Source organism: Thamnophis elegans, chromosome 2, assembly GCF_009769535.1.
Source record: "Thamnophis elegans isolate rThaEle1 chromosome 2, rThaEle1.pri, whole genome shotgun sequence".
Taxonomy (NCBI): Eukaryota; Metazoa; Chordata; class Lepidosauria; order Squamata; family Colubridae; genus Thamnophis; species Thamnophis elegans.
Genome location: NC_045542.1, coordinates 153,706,904 through 153,725,736, shown reverse-complemented (window position 1 = coordinate 153,725,736; position 18,833 = coordinate 153,706,904). Strand labels below are relative to the sequence as shown.

Sequence of the window (18,833 nt, the reverse complement as noted above, 5' to 3'; positions counted from 1 at the left end):
GGACCACATGGCTTAAGTCCTGAACAGAAAAGGTGATCACATGCTTCAATGTTGGTGGAGAAAAGAGAAGGAAGGACTGAGATGCTGAGTCCCTGGTTTTATGCCCTCTCTGGCCTTTGATCTTGAGCTTGTATTCTGATTGGTTGTCAGACTCCCATGGGGCCATGCAGGGGCAACTCTCTAGGCTGCGTTTTGAATCCATGTTTGGTTGAGTTCTCAGATGCCATGTGGTGAGTTGGGGCCAATATTATCATGCTTTAATCCCATCTCCCTGGAGCTGGAGAAGTCTTTATTATGGAAAGTGGACTAGCTTGGCCTTCTTAATGGCCCATTGACAAAGTGGGGATGGGCAGGAAGCTACAGGCAGCTATTCTGTCTTTTAAAACATGTTTCTTTCTTTTCACATCCAGATAAATATTCTGCCTTTTCAATATTTCCTAGGATATTTCATTTTTCTGGGAGAGGGCTGGGTGATAACTTCCTACAGTACCTTCGCTACTGGTTTGCAAATGTGAGAGCACATGCCACTTCCTCGCATGCGCAGGATTTTCCTCACATACGCAGAGCATCAAAACCGGGATGTGTTGATATTCAGGCAGGTGGGTGGAGCCTCTTGCTGCCAGCGCTACCGGCTCACCCGAACTGGATAGAAACTGGCTGAATTGCACCACTGGTCTGGATCTCCAAAGATCCAGTCCAGCTCAGTAATCACCGGTAATCCTCAACATTCAACCACAGTTGGAACCAGAATTCCTGTGTTTAAGCAAGTGAGTCATTTGACTTCATGACCTTTTTTGCTTTGTTTGTTAAGTAAATCTCATGGACGTTACATGAGTCCAGTTTCCCCATTGACTTTGCTTTGTCGAAAGCCACCTAGGAAAGTCACAAAAAAGCAATTACAGGACCCCGAGATGTTGCAATTGTTACAAATATATGCTGTTTACCAAACACCCAAATTCTGATCACAAGACCGCAGGGATGCCATGGCAGTCATAAGTACGAGGAGCGATCATAAGTCATATCTTTCAGCGACATTGTAACTTTGAATAATTGCTAAATAAATTGTAAATTGAGTCTACCTGCATTTCATAACTCTAGTTTGGTGCTAGGGCTCTGTCACAGATTAGTTATTTGCCATCACGTGTGTGATTTTGCCCAAACAGTATACCAGTACTTGAGAGGCTGCCACAAAAAGGAGGTGGGTCAACTTATTTTCCAAAGCATCAGAAGGGAAGACAAGAAACAATGGATGGAGATTAACCAAGGAGAGAAGCAACCTGGAATGAAGGAGAAACTTCCTAGCAGTGAGGACAATTAACCAGTGGAACAGCTTTGCCTTCAAAAGTTGGAGGTGCTCCATCACTGGAGGATTTTGAGAAGAGGCTGGACAGCCACCTGTCTGAAATGATGTAGGGTCTCCTGTTTGAGAAGGGGGTTGGACTAGAAGACCTCTAAGGTCCCTTTCAGCTCTACTATAATTGAAAAAAACATTTTTTATTTGCAAATAATAAAAAATTGCCCCAAAACAGGAAAATGGGAAACATCCCTGCTTGTATACAATTTTAAAATGCACATATTTTCATAAGCCAAACATGGGAGCATGCATTATCATACATCAATAAAAAAAATCATCATCATGCATACATTTCAGTAGTCCTAGCAATATGATTCAGCCAAGAGTTTGATTCAAGTAAAAGTTGGAAAAGTTTCTACCTTATCACCAACATTCCTACACTAAAAGCATTCTTAAATAACTTGGTACCAGGTGTCATCAATCCCCTTGATAAGAAGGTGTTCCTAAGAAAGAAGACAAAATGTTTAGTTTTCATCTACAGGTAGTCCTCGATTTACAACCAGTCACTCAGTGACTGTTTGAATTTACGACAGACCCTCTCAAAAGGTACAGGTAGTCCTCAACTTATAACAGTTCATTTGGTGACCATTCAAAGTTGCAACAGCACTGAAAAATGTGACTTACGATCATTTTTCACAGTTATGACCTTTGCAGCATCCCCATGGTTGTGTGATCAAAATTCAGATGATGGTAAGTGGTTCATACTTATAATCATTGTAGTGGTTCATACTTATAACCACTGTAGCATCTCGGGGGTCATATGATCACTTGTTTCAACCTTCCGACAAGTAAAATCAATGCGAGAGTCATATTCACTTAACAAGCAGGTTACTAACTTATAAACTGTAGCAGTTCACTTAACGACGGTGGCAAGAAAAATTGTAAAAGGGGGCAAAACTCACTTGACAAATGTCTCAACCACAAAAATGTTGGGTTCAACATTTTGGGTCATAAGTCAAGGGCCACCTGTACTTACTTGTAGTTTTGATAGTTATGTTGTTGTTGGCCACATTTTGGGCACTTGGAAACCGGCCCACATTTATGGCAGTTTGCAACTGGTGAAATTCTGGGAGTTGAAGTCCAAACATCTTAAGGTTGTCCAGGATGAGAAACACTGAAATGGATTGTATCTATAAAAGGGTGTGAGTTGAAGACAGCGGTGTTGTATTTGTGTGCCTCTGTTTTCCTTCCTTGTGTTTATAGCGAGCAAGATTTCTGCTGGTAAAAGTAGCATGAAAGTTTGCAGGGTACTCTGAGCACAACGTTTATACACACATGAAGAACATCGATGACTACATTGTGGTATGTCTTCCACATGCAACTGACCACAAGACAGCTAGTTTTAATGTTTCTGCTGGAAAAAAACCTTGATGAACAAGGAAAATATGGCAAAAATTTCTTACACAGCAAAAAGCAAACAGCCTCCTATCAGAACAGGCTACTGTAAAAACAAGGAATGGATGGATCAAATCACTTCTGGCCCTTTTACATACAGGATACAAAGCAGCAAGAATTGTAATGACTATGTACAAATATAGATAGTCCTTAACATACAACAGTTTGTTAATGATGGTTCAAAGTTACAACGGCATTGAAAAATGTGACTTACGGCTGTTTTTCACAGCTATGACCGTTGCAGCGTCCCTACAATCAAGTCATCAAAATTCAGTTGATTGCCAACTGGCTCATATTCAGGGGGTGGGGGCTGCTCCAGGTTCACCTGGGTTTGGGCAATCCTCTAGCAAAGATTCTGCACGGTTCGGTGAACCCCCAAATCCCACTCCTGGCTGGCCACGCCCACCCCTCCCCTCCCAAGAGTTTCCACGTGATCTGTTTTGGATGCCAGGTAAGTGCAAGTCCCGTGTGGAGTCTCAAGGAGGGCATAAACGGGCCTCCCGGAGACTCCAGAAGGCCAGAAACGGGCCAGTTTCTGGCCTTCAGAGAGCCCCCGGAGCCCAAGAGAGGCTGTTTTCGCCCTCTTGGAGGCTCGATAAAAGCCTCTGGAGCCCGGGGAGGTGAAAAACGGGCCTCCCGGAAATTCTGGAAGAATTCCAGAGAAGTCCAGAACTCCGGAAGAAGTTTCAGAGAGCCTCCGGAGCTTGGGAATGGAACCGCCCCCCACCGTGATGCAGAACTACTGCAACGACTACTGCAACGTGCTCTACATGGGGCAGCCCTTGAAGAGCATTCGGCGACTTCAGCTTGTCCAGAATGCAGCCGCGCGAGTGATCGTGGGTGCACCTCGGTTCACCCACGTAACACCTATCCTCCGCAAGCTGCACTGGCTGCCTATTGGTCTCCGGATACACTTCAAGGCGCTAGTCGTCACTTATAAAGCCCTTCATGGTATTGGACCTGGGTACTTGAGAGACCGCCTGCTGCCAATTACCTCTACCAGACCGATTAGATCCCACAGACTAGGCCTCCTCCGAATTCCATCCGCTGGCCAGTGTCGACTGGCGACTACCCGGAGGAGAGCCTTCTCTGTGGCTGCTCCGACCCTCTGGAACGAACTCCCCGTGGAGATTTGCACCCTCACCACCCTCCAGGCCTTCCGCAAAGCCCTTAAAACCTGGCTGTTCCGACAGGCCTGGGGCTAAAGAACCGTGCCCCTATCTCGAATGGTATGATTGTTGCGCTTTTAAATTATGTATTGTTTTGTATTGTTTGTCAAATTGTTTGTATCCCCCCTTCCCTTGTTTTGAGCTGTGAGCCACCCTGAGTCCCCCTCGGGAAAAGGGCGGCATACAAATGAAATAAACAGTTAAACAGTTAAACAGAAGGCCACGCCCATCATGGCCAGACCATCCAGCTACTGAGCAGAGAACCTTGTTGCTAAATTTTTTGAAGCTGACCCCTGCTCATATTTATGACCATTGCTGTGTTCGAAGATCAAGGATCCCCTTTTGTGTCCTTCTGACAAGCAAAGTCCATGGGGAAGCCAGATTCACTTAACAACCGGGGTTACTAACTTATCCACTGCAGTGATTCACTTGACAACTGTGGCAAAGAAGGTCGTAAAACAGGGCAGGATGCCCAGGTTAGTCTGGTGCACCAATTGCGGCCCTATTTGGATCGGGAGGCACTTCAAACGGTTACTCATGCCCTTGTCACCTCAAGGCTGGATTATTGCAATGCGCTCTACATGGGGCTACCCTTGAAAAGCGTTCGGAGATTGCAGTTAGTCCAGAATGCAGCCGCACGAGCAATATTGGGTGCACCGAGGTACACCCATGTTACACCTGTCCTCCGCAAGCTGCACTGGCTACCAATTGGTCTCCGGACACAATTCAAGGTGTTGGTTATCACCTTTAAAGCCCTACATGGCTTAGGGCCAGCGTACCTTCGAGACCACCTACTGCCACATACCTCCCAGCGGCCGGTAAGATCCCACAGATTGGGTCTCCTTTAGATGCCATCAGCCAGACAGTGTCGGCTGGCGGGCCCCCGGAGGAGAGCCTTCTCTGTGGCTGCTCCGACTCTTTAGAATCAGCTACCCCCAGAGATCTGGACCATACCCACTCTCATGGCCTTCAGGAAAGCTGTAAAAACCTGGCTGTTCCGGCAGGCCTGGGGCTGTTGACCTCATTGTTGAGGTCGAGCCCCGATTAGAATGAATGTATGTGGTGCTGTGATTTTAAACCGTTCAACCATTTTTTTTCCTCTTTGTTGTAAGCCGCCTGGAGCCCTTCGGGATTGGGCGGCATATAAATTTTATAAATTAAATTAAATTAAACTTAACAAATGTTTCACTTAACAAGAGAAATTTTGAGCTCATTTGTGGTTGTAATGGCTACCTATAGAATCCTATTTCTGGTCGATCCTATTTCTTGAAGTCCTTTGCAGTTAGGGTTTAATTTTTAGATATTTTTTTAATTTAATGTTCTCTTATATCCACGTGGGCCTGTTTATCCCTTCCAGTCCAGCTAGAAGCCTAATGGAGCTGTTTTGGATTTGGGAAAGGCATTTGGTGGGTGGGGCACCCTATCTCATCAAGGGCATTGTGCCCAGGAGAATCTGCAGCCTGGAATGATAGCAATATCCCTCTTAAGCATGGGTGGTTTGCCAGGCTCTCTCTGTGGCCTAAAGAAAATCTAAAAATAGGTGCTGTGGCTCAAACCATAGAATTCTCAATGCTGGGAGGGAGGGAGGAAAGGAGAGAGGGAGGAGGAGGAGGAGGAAGAGGGGCAGGAATAATTATGATTTACAGCCAGAGCGTCTCAGGTTATTCCACTGCTGTTTTACATCTGCTTAAGCAGCCACTTGACATTTTCCACTTGAAAGATTGTTATCAGCTCCTGACTGTTTTCCAAGTAAACACAATCACAAGTCACTGACTCAACTCTTGGTTTTAATGTAATTTCTACCAGAAACGTTGGAACAAATCAGAGTCTGGGAAAAGTAATGACTCCAAATAATTCTCTCTCCCTCCCTCTCTCTCTCCCTTCCCCCCCTCTCTCCACCCTCTCCCTTTCTTCCTTTCCCTCTCTTTCTCCCCCTCCTCTCTCCCTTTCCTTCCCTCCCTCTTCCTCTCCCCCTGCCCCCTTCTCCTCTCCCCTATTTCCCTTCTCTCTCCCTTCCTCCCCCACTCTCTCCCTCCTCTCTCCCTCTCCATCCCTCTCCTTCTCACCGCCCCCCCCCCCCTCTGTTGTGTTTGTAAAGGGCATTTTAGGTTAGATGTTAAGAGAAATAGGATTCTATAGTGTGAGGACTTCCTGTTTAATTGAGAACTATCTTGGGGGTAAAAATAGATGAACCAGCATAGATGCCCTAGAAATTTCTGGGTCAGCTCTGAAAATTGCAACCTGGAATGTTAGAACTTGATGCAAAAGGGGGATGCTTTTGATTACTGTCAAAGAGATGGACTGATTACAAATCGGCATTCAATATACTGTAAGTGTATCTATTATATCCTGCTACATTTATTATATCATGGGGGATGGACTAGAAGACCTCCACGGTCCCTTCCAGCTCTATTCTGATTCTGATTCTGTTGGGCATAGGAGCATCAGAAGGAGAAATGACATTAATGGTTGGCAGTCTTCCGCATGAAACAGTACTAACCAAAGAAGCCCAATAGCAGTAGCAATAGCAGTAGACTTATATACCGCTTCATAGGCCTTTCAGGCCTCTCTAAGCGGTTTACAGAGAGTCAGCATATTTCCCCCAACAATCTGGGTCCTCATTTTACCCACCTCGGAAGGATGGAAGGCTGAGTCAACCCTGAGCCGGTGAGATTTGAACCGCTGACCTGCTGATCTAGCAGTAGCCTGCAGTGCTGCATTTAACCACTGCGCCACCTTGGCTCATGAATGAATGAATGAATGAATGAATGAATGAATGAATGAATGAATGAATGAATGAATGCTGTAAATCCAACTATGGACATCTATTGTATATTAAATAAAATTTGTGTTTTCAAGGGAATCTTGATGCCCATTAATTTCCTGAATAATCCCTGAATTTTTCAGAAATAGTGTGCCCTTGTCTTATTCTCCCTAGGGCTAAGGGAAAGAAACTGGCCAAGTCACCCCACTGGTTTCATGTCTAAGGCAGGACTAGATCTCAGTCTGCCAGTTTCCAGTTTGGTACCTTCACTGGTACACCAAATTGGTGTGTGTGCGTGTGTAGATACCGGTATATGTGTGTGTGTACCAGAGGTGGGTTCCTACCAGTTCGCACCAGTTCGGTAGAACCGGTTCGTCAAATCTACCGAACTGGTTAAAAGAGGTTCCACCAGAAAGCAGGCCACACCTACAGAAGAGGTTCCAAAAATTTTTGAAACCCACCACTGACACACACACACACACACAGAAAGAGAGAGAAAGAGAAAGAAAGGAAGAAAGAAATAAAGAAAAAAGAAAGAAAAAGTGAGAGAGATGAAAGAAAAAAAGGAAAAAGGGACAGAGAGACAAAAGGAAGGAAAGAGAGAGAGAGGGAGGGAGAGAGAGAAAACACATGGCCGGTAAGCCACTCCCACCAGGTCACATGGCTGGCAAGCCACTCCCACAAAGGAGGCCACACCCACAGAATAGGTTCGAAAAATTTTTGAAACCCACCACTAGTGTGTACGTATATACATACACATACATATGCATACATATGTGACAATGTGTACAGGTTGGCCTCAATTTGCAACTATTCATTGAGTGACTGTTTGAAATTGCACATACTAGAAAAAATGTTACCACCAGTGGTGGGATTCAAATTTTTTTACTACCGGTTCTATGGACGTAGCTGTGTGGGCATGGCAGAGGAAGGATACTGCAAAATCCCCACTCCCTCCCCATTCCTGGGGAAGGATACTGCAAAATCTCCATTCCCTCCCCACTCCTGGGGAAGATACTGCAAAATCCCCATACCCTCCCCACTCCAGGGGAAGGATACTGCAAAATCCCTATTCCTTCCTCACTCCCAAGGAGGGATATTGCAAAATCCCCATTCTCACCCCACTCCAGGGGAAGGTTACTGCAAAATCCCCATACCCTCCCCACTCCAGGGGGAGGTTACTGCAAAATCCCCATTCCCTCCCCTCTTCTGGGGGAAGGATACTGCAAAATTGCCATTCCCTCACCATTCCAGGGGAAGGTTACTGCAAAATCCCCATTTCCTCCCCACTCCAGGGGAAGGATACTGCAAAATTCCCATTCTCTCACCACTCTTGGGGAATGATACTGCAAAATCCTTATTCCCTCCCAATCAGCTGGGACTTGAGAGGCAGGGAATAGATGGGGAGGAGCCAATCAAAGGTGGTATTTACTGGTTCTCCGAACTACTCAAAATTTCCGCTACTGGTTCTCCAGAACTGGTCAGAACCTGCTGAATACCATCTCTGGACTGAAGCGAATATAAATCCTTCCATTCTCCACCATTCAGTCAGAACTGAAGAAGCTTCTTGGATGAGAAATGAAAGGCCTTTTAGCAAAACAAGAAACCCAGTTGCCTTTTGAAAGAGAGCACCTTTGGGATAACCAAGTTTATCAACTACAAACTCCAGATCCAGACAGAGACTTTAGCCAACCTTGTTAAGCTTTATTGTGCAAACTCGGCCTCCGTTCCTGTTTAATCAAGCTGATTCATAATCTGTTGTGCTGAGAATTCAGCCAGCTGGATTCAGGAAGTCCCCTAGAAAGTCAGTCATTAACTAGTTCGATGGCCAGTCTGTTCAAATTAAAAGTTAAAAGAGTTGCCATTCCAGAACCATGGGCAGCGCTCTTATTTATTTTACCAGTTAGAGCCCTAATTCATCCTGCAGGAATTGAGCAATACTGGCATGATTCTGGGGGTGGGATCCTTTGAAAAAAAAAGTTGGGGTGGGGAATGCATCGTTCTGGGGTGACTTTGAATAAGATAATATAACTTTTATTGTGACTTTTTTCTGTGAACACACTGGCACACATTAAAAAATGAAATTCTAATGGAGAATAGTTTGACTCCCTCTTCTTTGTGGCAACCCCTGAGATATTGGAAGACTGCTATCATGTCACCCCTAATCCTTATTTTCATTAAATTAGACATACCCGGTTCCAGCAACCGTTCATTATATGTTTTAGCCTCCAGTCCCCTAATCCTCTTTGTTACTCTTCTCTGCACTCTTTCCAGAGTCTCAATGTCTTTTTTATAGTGTGGTGACCAAAACTGGGGTGGTCTTACTAAGGCTTTATAGAGTGGTATTAGTACCTCAGGTGATCTTTGATACACACAGGGTGTGAGTGTGTGTGTGTGTGTGTGCAAGGTAAAAGGTAAAGGTTCTTCTTGGACATATGTCCTAGTCGTTCCTGACTCTAGGGGGCGGTGCTCATCTCCGTTTCAAAGCCAAAGAGCCAGCGCTGTCCGAATACATCTCCGTGGTCATGTGGCCGGCATGACTAAATGCCGAAGGCGCATGGAACGCTGTTACCTTCCCACCAAAGGTGGTTCTTATTTTTCTACTTGCATTTTTTACGTGCTTTCGAATTGCTAGGTTGGCACCAGGGATTCGAACTGCTGAACTGCTGACCTTTCAATCCACAAGCTCAGCGTCTTAGCCACTGAGCGACCATGTGGTCTTACTAAGGCTTTATAGAGTGTATTAGTACCTCACATGATCTTTGATACACACAAACGTGTATAATATACATACATACATATATATACACATACATAAAAATAGAATATATTATACTATGTTATATTATATTATTTATACACACACACCATATGTATTAATCACAAACCATTTAGAATACATAGTGGAAATGTTTGCCAAAACAAGTTTCAGGACTTCGGGGTACTTGGAACGGGGAGTAAACCTGGCTCGCATCCAAGTGCATCTCCACGACCTCTTGCCCTAAAAACAGCTTCCCAGGGCAACGTGGAAAGGGGCTGGGGGGCGGCCTTAGAACGTTGGTACCTGGCGTTGCCGGGGACGCCTGCGCGGTTGCCAAGGCGTTAGTTGAGGGACCCTTCCCGGATCTGACGCGCCGGCGCGCTAGCACAAGAGGAGAAATAAACAAGAAGGCAGCGCGAAGGAAGGAGCGAGATCAGCTGGCGGAAAGGGGCAGGGAAGCGGCTGCCGGCTTGATCCAGGGCAAGATCTGGTGGGTGATCGTGGATATAAATCGGTAGTTTTATTGTATTACATTATGCTTATTATATATGTATGAGAGATTTAGAGATTTGGAGAGATTTAGCTTATTATACGAGAGATCTAGAAGGGACTCGAATGGCTTGATGACCATATCTTGGACGGAGTTGACTGCGGTGTTGGACTTTTCCAATCATACGAAGTGCGTGTTTATTTTTGTCAAAAAGAAAAAGAAAAAAAAGGACGAGTGATTTACTCGGTCTCGATCCGGGGAAGTTCTTACTCCTTTTAAATCTTGTGCTCCCCCCAAGAAAACTACCCCTCCTTCCTCCATCCATCCATGGTTTGCAATATGGGGAGAAGCTAATGGCATTGTAAGAGAAATTCCCAATGGCTGGCTGGCTGTCTTTCTTTCTTTCTTTCTTTCTTTCTTTCTTTCTTTCTTTCTTTCTTTCTTTCTTTCTCTCTCTCTCTCTCTCTCTCTCTCCCCCTCTCTCGCTCCCTCTCTCTTTGTCTCTTTTTCTCTCTCTCTCTCTGTGTGTGTCTCTGCCTCTGTTTCTGCCTCTCTCTCTGTCTCTGTCTCTTTCTGCCTCTCTGTCTCTGCTTCTGTCCGTCTCTTTCTTTCTCTCTTTCTTTTCCTCTCTCTGTCTCTGCCTCTGTCTCTCTCTTTGTCTCTTTCTCTCTCTCTCTCTCTCTCTCATCCCCAAATTAAAAACACAATCTTGCAAGGATGGACTTGTAACTGCATGCGGGGGGGGGGGGGGCGGACCCTGAAATGAAAGGATCATGGGCAGTGTAGTCTCTCTCACGACTAGAGGGCGCCGGCAAAAGGCAAAACCGAAGATCAGGGCTGACTCTTCTGCCATCTCATTCATTGCAAATCGGAGAAGGGGGAGAGAGAAAAAACAAGGCGCCTGGATCGGGCCCCTGGTTTACTTAAACCGGAGAGCATCGGAGTTCTTTCCTCGCCCTGGAAAGAGGCTTTGGCCGCGGGCTGCTGTGCCTTTAAGAGCCGCCCATCGCGAAGACAGCTCCGGACTGGGAGCTTTTAAGCGGCTTTGCAAAAAGCCAGGCGGGCGCTCTCGCTTTCTCCGGCGCCCCGGCTGGATTTGCACCAGCAGCAGCCGCCAGAGATGAATGAGCGACTCATCTGGCCGTGACGTGACGGGAGTTGCCATTCGCGTGGAATTGTTTTGCACGGTTTGGAGAGGCAGCATCAGCAAGGTGATCGAATCGCGACAGGCCTTTTCCCTTCGTTTGGGCGGGAGGAGGCCTGGGGCTCCCGGGTTTTTTTAGCTGGGTTTGGAGACAGATCGGAATCCGATTTCTGGCCGGGTCGGAAAATCGAACCACGGTGTAGTCGAATCTTGCATTCAGGCGAGGGTGGATTGGGTTCACACAACACATTGTGGTCGTTCGTGGGTTAGTAGTTCGTGGTGTCATTACGATTTTGTGACTGAGGGATTTTCCATACAGGTAAGTCCTCGACTTACAACAAGTTCACCTAGTGAGTGCTCGAAAAAGCGACTTATGAATGGATTTTCACACTTAACAACATCCCCGTGGTCGTGTGATTAAAATTCAGATGCTTGGCTCAACTGACTCCTCTTTATGATGGATTTTTTTAAATTTTTATTTATTTATTTGTCCAGCATGTATAAGATAACAGATGTAAGAATAAACATGATTGTGAATACATGAAATGGATATGAATAAAAGGGAACATTAGGACAGGGACGGTACGCACGCTGGTGCGCTTATGCACGCCCCTTACAGACCTCTTAGGAATGGGGTGAGGTCGACAGTAGACAGTCTAAGGTTAAAGTTTTGGGGGGTTTGGGGAAGAAACCCACAGAGTCAGGTAGTGCATTCCAGGCATTGGCCACTCTGTTGCTGAAGTCGTATATTGTGCAATCGAGTTTGGAGTGGTTTACCTTAAATTTGTATCTATTGTGTGTTCCTGTATTGTTGTGGTTGAAGCTGAAGTAGTCATTGACAGATAGGACGTTGTAGCAGATAATTTTATGTACGCTTACAAAGGTGGAGTAGTTCTAAGTTGTCCAAGCCCAAAATTTCAAGCCTGGTGGCATCAGGTATTCTGTTGCGAGCAGAGGAGTGCACACCTTCTGATGAGCAAAGTCGATGGGGGAGCCAAATTCACTTAACAACCACGTTACTCATTTCACAGCTGCAGCGATCCATTTAACAACTGTGAGAAAGAAAGGGTGGTAAAATGGGGCAACGCTCACTTAACAAATATCTCGCTTAGCAGCAGAAATGTTGGTCTCGATTGTGGCCGTAATTGAAGGACTAGCTATTATGGGCGCGAAAGGCTTGGGTGTAAGCCGGCCCATGACATTTGATCTCAGGGAGTTATTGAGCTCGTGACGGTGACGGGTGTGTGGTGCCATGGGTCAGATATAAGCCCTGGAAAAAAAGTGGGGTAATTGTGTACTGTAGTGTGTGTTTTCAGTTACAGGTAACTGTAGGGCTAGCACCACTGTAGGAATTGTTTCCTTTGTAATTAAGTTTAGCTACTGCGGTAGTTAACCTCTGGATTCTCCCATGCTATGGTTCACCCTTCATTCGTCAATTTTTCTTTCCTATTTTCCATCTCAGTCATTCTAAAGATTGGCTGACTTTGTCATGCTGCTGCTTTAGGAAACAGGAAGAATAAAAGGCAGGGTTTTTTTATATCTACAAATGGATATTTGACCCAGTAAATGATTACCTTTCGGTAACATTTGCAAGAGTGCAAGATTTGTGGGTTGTGATCTGGTAACTCTTGATGGGGAGGGGAGTGGAAATTTGAAATTTGGAACCAGGTCAAAAAGTGACTATAGTCTGGGGAAAAGACGCATTCGGACTTTTCAGATGTCTTATTTCAAAAGCAATAAGAGCAAACTACAGTAGATTAAAAAAATGTCCCTCCCGGAGCTCAGAGCTTGCATGAACAGAACAGAACAGAATAACAGAGTTGGAAGGGACCCTGGAGGTCTTCTAGTCCAACCCCCTGCTCTGGCAGGAGAGCCTAATTTCAGACAAATCCAATCTCTTGTCCAATCTGTTCTTAAAAGCTTCCAGTGTTGGAGCATTCACAACTTCTGGAGGCAATTTGTTCCACTGATTAATTTGTTCTCACTGTCAGGAAATTTCTCCTCAGTTCGAGGTTGCTTCTCTCCTTGATTAGTTTCCACCCATTGCTTCTTGTTCTACCCTCAGGTGACTTGGAGAATAGTTTGACTCCCTCTTCTTTGTGGCAGCCCCTGTGATATTGGAATACTGCTGTCATGTCTCCTCTAGTTCTTCTTTTCATTAAACTAGACAGACCCAGTTCCTGCAACCTTTCTTTATATGCATGGTATTAGGGGGACACATAGGTTGTGTGCATATGCAGAGTACTTCATGTGCCTTACTAGTTGTGTAGAGCCAACTAGTATTCTATCGTTTAGCACAGTAGCTCTCAAATGTGGTCCAGGGGCCATGATGTCATCATAGGGAGTCTGTGAAGGCTTGAAAAAATAGTATGATTTAAATCTTGAGTTAAGTCTTGGTGGGCTGTGGCCATGGTCCATGGTCCCAAAAGCAGGGGTGAAATCCAGCAGGTTCTGGAGAACCGGTAGCGGAAATTTTGAGTAGTTCGGAGAACCAGCAAATGCCACCTCTGGCTGGCCCCAGAGTGGGGTAGGAATGGAGATTTTGCAATATCCTTCCCCTGCCACGCCCATCAAGCCACATCATGCCTACCAAGCCACGCCCACAGAACCGGTAGTAAAAAAAATTGAATTTCACCACTGCCCAAAAGGTATTTAAAGGGGATCTGTGGTAAAGAAACACTGATTTAGCATATTGTACATAAGCAGTTGTGACTCATTTAGTACAAGTGGTCCTCGACTTATGATACCAATTGAGCCCAAAACTTTCTCTTGCTAAGCGAGACAGATATTAAGTGAGTTTTGCCCCATTTTACAATCTTTCCTGCCACAGTAGTTAAGTGAATCACAGCAGTTGTTAAACTGGTAACATGGTTGTTAAGTGAATCTGGCTTCCCCATTGATTTTGCTGATCAGAAGATCACAAAAGGGGATTTACATGATCCTGGCAACCATCATAAATATGCAACCATCATAAATATGAATCAGTTGCCAAGTGTCTGAATTGTGATCACATGAGGATGGGGCTACTGCAACAGTTTGTAAGTGTGAAACACGGCCATAAGTCACTTTTTTCACTGCCAATGTTAACTTGAAACCATCAGTAATGAAACTAGTGTAAGTCGAGGACTACCTGTACATTATACCTTGTGTATTTTGAATACCCAACTTCGCTTAGTTCATTTTTTATACTTCCTAATATGGGGTTTTGTTTCATTTTATTGTGTGAATAGAGTCATAACATTTATAAACCAGAGTTCCTAGCTTAGAACAAAATAGGAACTCTTCCGTTCTTATAGACTTGTTGGATAGAATGTTGTAAGGATAGAAAATAGAGAAACATAGTTTTAAAGTATTTGTGTAACTAGATCTAGACATAGTTGTGGTTCTTTTTATCTGATGCCTTTTCTTTTGCTTAATATTCTTTACTCCTTTTCTGCAGTTCACGTAACATTGCTAATGCTGAAAGAGTACAGGAGGATTAAAAATGGGTATTTTAATCCCATGCTCAAGTCAGCAATTTATCTTCTTTAGCAGAATTAAACTTTCAGGGGGGTTTTCTAACCCCCCAAACCCAGTTTATTATTATTTCTGTAACTTGAGAGAGTAACTACCGTATTTTAGAGTATAAGACGCATCCTTTTTCCTCAAAAAAGAGGGTGAAAATCTGGGTGCATCTTATACACTGAATACAGCATTTTTGACCTCCCAAAACCCTGCCCCTTCACCAAAGTGGCTGCACATAGCCTTTAGGAGGCTTTCAGAGTGCTCCTGGGGGCTAGGGAGGCAAAAATGAGCAAAAAACAGGCTGTTTTTTGCTCGTTTTTGCCTCCCAGCCCCCAGGAGCACTCTGAAAGCTGCCTAAAGGCTATGCATGCCCTTTTTTTGACAAAATGGGCCCATTTTCGTGAAAAATGGGCCTTTTTTGCTCAGTTTTGACCCTCCCCAGCCCCGAGGAGCACTCTTCAAGCCTCCTAAAGGCTATGCATGCCCTTTTTTGACAAAAAACAGGCCTGTTTTCACAAAAAACAGGCCATTTTTGCGAGGTCTGCAGAGAGTAAAAACCTTTTTTTATTTGCCTCTTCAAAATCTTGGTGCATCTTATACTGGTGCGTCTTATACTCCTAAAAATACGGTACATCCATACTGTGTTAAATTAACCTATTGGTGCTTTTAAGTTTATAAGAAGGGATGCAGTGGTTCAGTGGCTAAGACACTGACCTTGTCGATCAGTAATTTTGGTGGTTTGAATCCCTAGTGCCGCGTAATGGAGTGAGCTCCCATTACTTGTCCCAGCTTCTGCCAACCTAGCAGTTTGAAAGCACATAAAAAATGCAAGTAGAAAAATAGGGATCACGTTTGGTGGGAAAGGTAACAGCGTTCCGTGCACCTTTGACATTTAGTCCTGCCAGCCACATGACCATAGAGATGTCTTTGGACAGTGCTGGCTCTTCGGCTTTGAAACCAAGATGAGTACTGCTCCCTACAGTTGGGAACGACTAGCACATACGTGCGAGGGTAACTTTTACCTTTACCGTATAAGTTTGATTTGCTGGCTACACAAAGCCACAGTCGAACCCCGTGGGCTGGATTCCTACAAACTGTGGTTGGCTGAGTTTACACTTCAGTATGGCATGTGAAATAACCAGCAAGAAATGTCACATTATGATTGCTTTATCATTTGGCAATCAGACATTCTTGTTGATCTACTGCGAGTCAGCCAGGCCAAACATTGGATCTCGGAATGAATTTCCCCCATCTGTCTCCAAGGATCATTTCCCTGCATCTTTACCTTTTACAGAGAGTCCTCAACTTATGACCACAATTGAGCCCAAATTTTATGCTGCCAAGCGAAAAATTTGTTAAGTGAGCTTCGCCCCACTTTGTTAAGTGGCACTTGTTAGTAACACGGTTGTTAAATGAATCCGGTTTCCCCATTGACTTTGCTTGTCAGAAGGTCACAAAAGGAGATTCCATATGACCCTGGGACACTAAACTGTCATAAATGTGAGTCAGTTGCAAAAAAAATCTGAATTTTGATCACATGACCATGGAAACGGTCATAAGTCACTTTTTTTTAGTGCCGTTGTAACTTTGAATGGTCCCTAAGCGAACGGTTGTAAGTTGAGAACTACCTGTCTTTTGTTTTAAAGTCATATATTAGGAGAGAAAAAATTATGATGGAGTTGGATAGAAGCTTCTATTAGTCAAACCAGTATAAACAATTCCCAACAGCACTCCTAGTTGTAGCTGTATCACCTTGGACTTTCGTTCTTTTCCTGGACAGATGAAAATAGCAAGCTACATATATTTTAGATATTGCTGTGCTGCATTGGCTTTCAGTGCCATCACTTAGTTATATCCCTTTGGGGCCTTTCATCTTCCTGCCTTTTCTGGCTATGCATCTTCCTTTCCACTTTAAAAAGTACCAAAACATTTTGCAACCATCCAGCTATGAGTCTATGTTAGTGTTGTGGCCCACCAGTGGGCAGCAGAGTCGGACAGGGAGGAGATTGGGGAAGAACATGGGCCAGTCCAGGAGGCTGGGGAAGGCTCAGACGAGGGCTCTGCGTTGGAGGCAGAGTGGGGCCAAGGCCGTCTGGCAGTTCTCGGCTGCCTTCGGAATCGGAGGTCAGTGGGTCAGAAGAATAACTGGAGTCTGTTCCCAATGTGCGCATGCGCGGAGCTGCCAGAAGAAGAGAGCAGCTAAGAAAGCAGGGTTGACTTGGGAGTAAAGCCACAGGTGGATGGTGAATGGCCTCTCCCATAGGAAATAAAAGAGGGGTGGAAAGGGCTTTTGCAGGAACAATTTGTTCGTTAGTTCGTTTCATGAGTGTGAAGATCCGTGAATCTCAGAGACTCTGTGCCCAGTCTTTCCTTGCACAGCACTGTGTTTGGAAAATATTTACATGGCAGCTTCCCAAGTTAGATAAGGTCTGTGGTCATAACTTCACCTTTGAAAGACTGTTTACCAGGCTTTGGCTGAATGTGAATGAGAGGAATTCACATTTGTTTTAATAAAAGGGGTTTTGTCGGGACCAGGAATCTGCTTCGTACTTTTTGGGGAAGCCTAGGTCAGAACAGTTAGAACCTGAATGTTGTGGCTAGGACAGGTCATCCTCAACTTGTGACCACAATTGAGCCCAAGATTTCTGTTTTGTTTAGCAAGACAGTTAAGTGAGTTCTGCCCTGTTTTACGATCTTTCTTGCCACGGTTGTTAAGTGAATCACTGCAATTGTTAAGTTAGTAATGTGATGGTTAAGAGATTCTGGGTCCCCCGTTGCCTTTGTGTGTGTCAGAAGGTCACAAAAATAACAAAAGCCGCCATAAATATGAGTCAGCTGCCAAAGCCTTTGAATTTTTGATCGGGTGACCGTGGGGATGCTGTAACAGTTGTCAGGGTGAAAAATAGTCATGTCACTTTTCTCCCCCAGTTCCGTTGTAACTTTGAACGATCACTAAATGAAATGTTGTAAGTTGTGAACTATACCTACTGTATTTTTCGGAGTATAAAACATACCTTTTTCCCTCAAAAAAGAGGCTGAAAATCTGGGTGCGTCTGATACACTGAATACAGCATTTTTGGACTACCGAAACCCCACCCCCTCCGCAAATATGGAGGTGCAGAGGGATTGGGAGGCTTGCAAAGTGCTCCTGAGGGCAAAAAAAGAGGGAAAAACGTGCTGTTTTTGCCCCCCGCAGCCCCCAGGAGCCCTCTACAAACTTCCCAAAGCCTCTGCATGCCCTCTTTTTTTTTTTTTTTTGCAAAAAACACCCCGTTTTTGCCAAAAATGGACCATTTTTGCTCATTTTGGCCCCAACCAACTCCCAGAAGCACTCTAAGAATCACCCAAAGCTCTGCATGCCCTCTTTCTTTGCAAAAGAAAAAACAACAAACAAAGGAGGCCTGCAGAATACAAAAACATTTTTTAAAATTTACCTCTTCAAAATCATGGTGCGTCTTATACTCCAGTGCATCTCATAGTCTGAAAAATACGGTATATACTGGTTCTGAACAAGTTGTTTCTCTTGCTTAATTTGTTATTTGTGATTTTAGTAAAGCCCTGATTGATTAGAAGCGGGGGGGGGGGATCATAAACCTTTATACTGATGTTCCCAAGTAACTGGGAAATGTTACCCATCTTTTATGCTGGGATTCTAACATGCACTGGGCCCTCACCTATGTAGTAAACTCTTGTGTTTCTTTCTTTTTTTTTTGTAACCTTCAATTGGTTGTGTGCAATAGGGCAACACCTTTTGAACCAAGGTAGCTCAGATTGACAGATTTGCATGCAAAATTCAGGGGCCCGACTTCTGCGGGATTTGTGGCTGCTTCAGCATTGTCGTGCCGTTGTGCTGCCACCCAGAGGCTCAGTGGACTGCTGCCCTAGCCCTATGGATAAGCTAGTCTCTCCTTAACCAATGCAGTTCTAGACTGCGTTAACAAAAGGAGACAATCAAGATTGCATGAAATGATAATACCACTTTATAATGTCTTGGTAATAACCACACTTGGAATATTGCATCTAGTTTCGGTCACCAAGATATCAAAAAGATGTTGAGACTCTGGAAAGAGTACAGAAAAGAGAACAAAGGTAATTAGGGGACTGGAGGATAAAACATATGGAGAATGGTTGCAGGAATTGGGTATGTCTAGAGTCTAGACTCTAGAATAATATCAATAGCACGTAGACTTATATACTGCTTCACAGTGCTTTATAGCCCTCTCTAAGCAGTTTGCAGAGTCAGCATATTGCC

The 18,833-nt window shown here is 44.5% G+C and overlaps 1 protein-coding gene across 6 annotated transcripts in view; it reads left to right on the top strand.

Moving 5' to 3' along the window:
• Positions 1–9,841: 9,841 nt before the first annotated feature.
• PPT2 (palmitoyl-protein thioesterase 2) overlaps positions 9,842–18,833 on the top strand; it is a 63,142-nt gene continuing 54,150 nt past the window's right edge. Inside the window, exon 1 of one of the 6 annotated variants that reach the window (XM_032211727.1) lies at positions 9,842–9,933. The gene's annotated coding sequence lies outside the window, so the exon portion shown is untranslated. Of the gene's footprint in view, positions 9,934–10,274; positions 10,295–10,798; positions 11,145–11,244; positions 11,397–18,833 lie in introns of those variants that run through there. The other 5 variants (XM_032211733.1, XM_032211731.1, XM_032211732.1 and 2 more) reach the window with 5 other exon arrangements.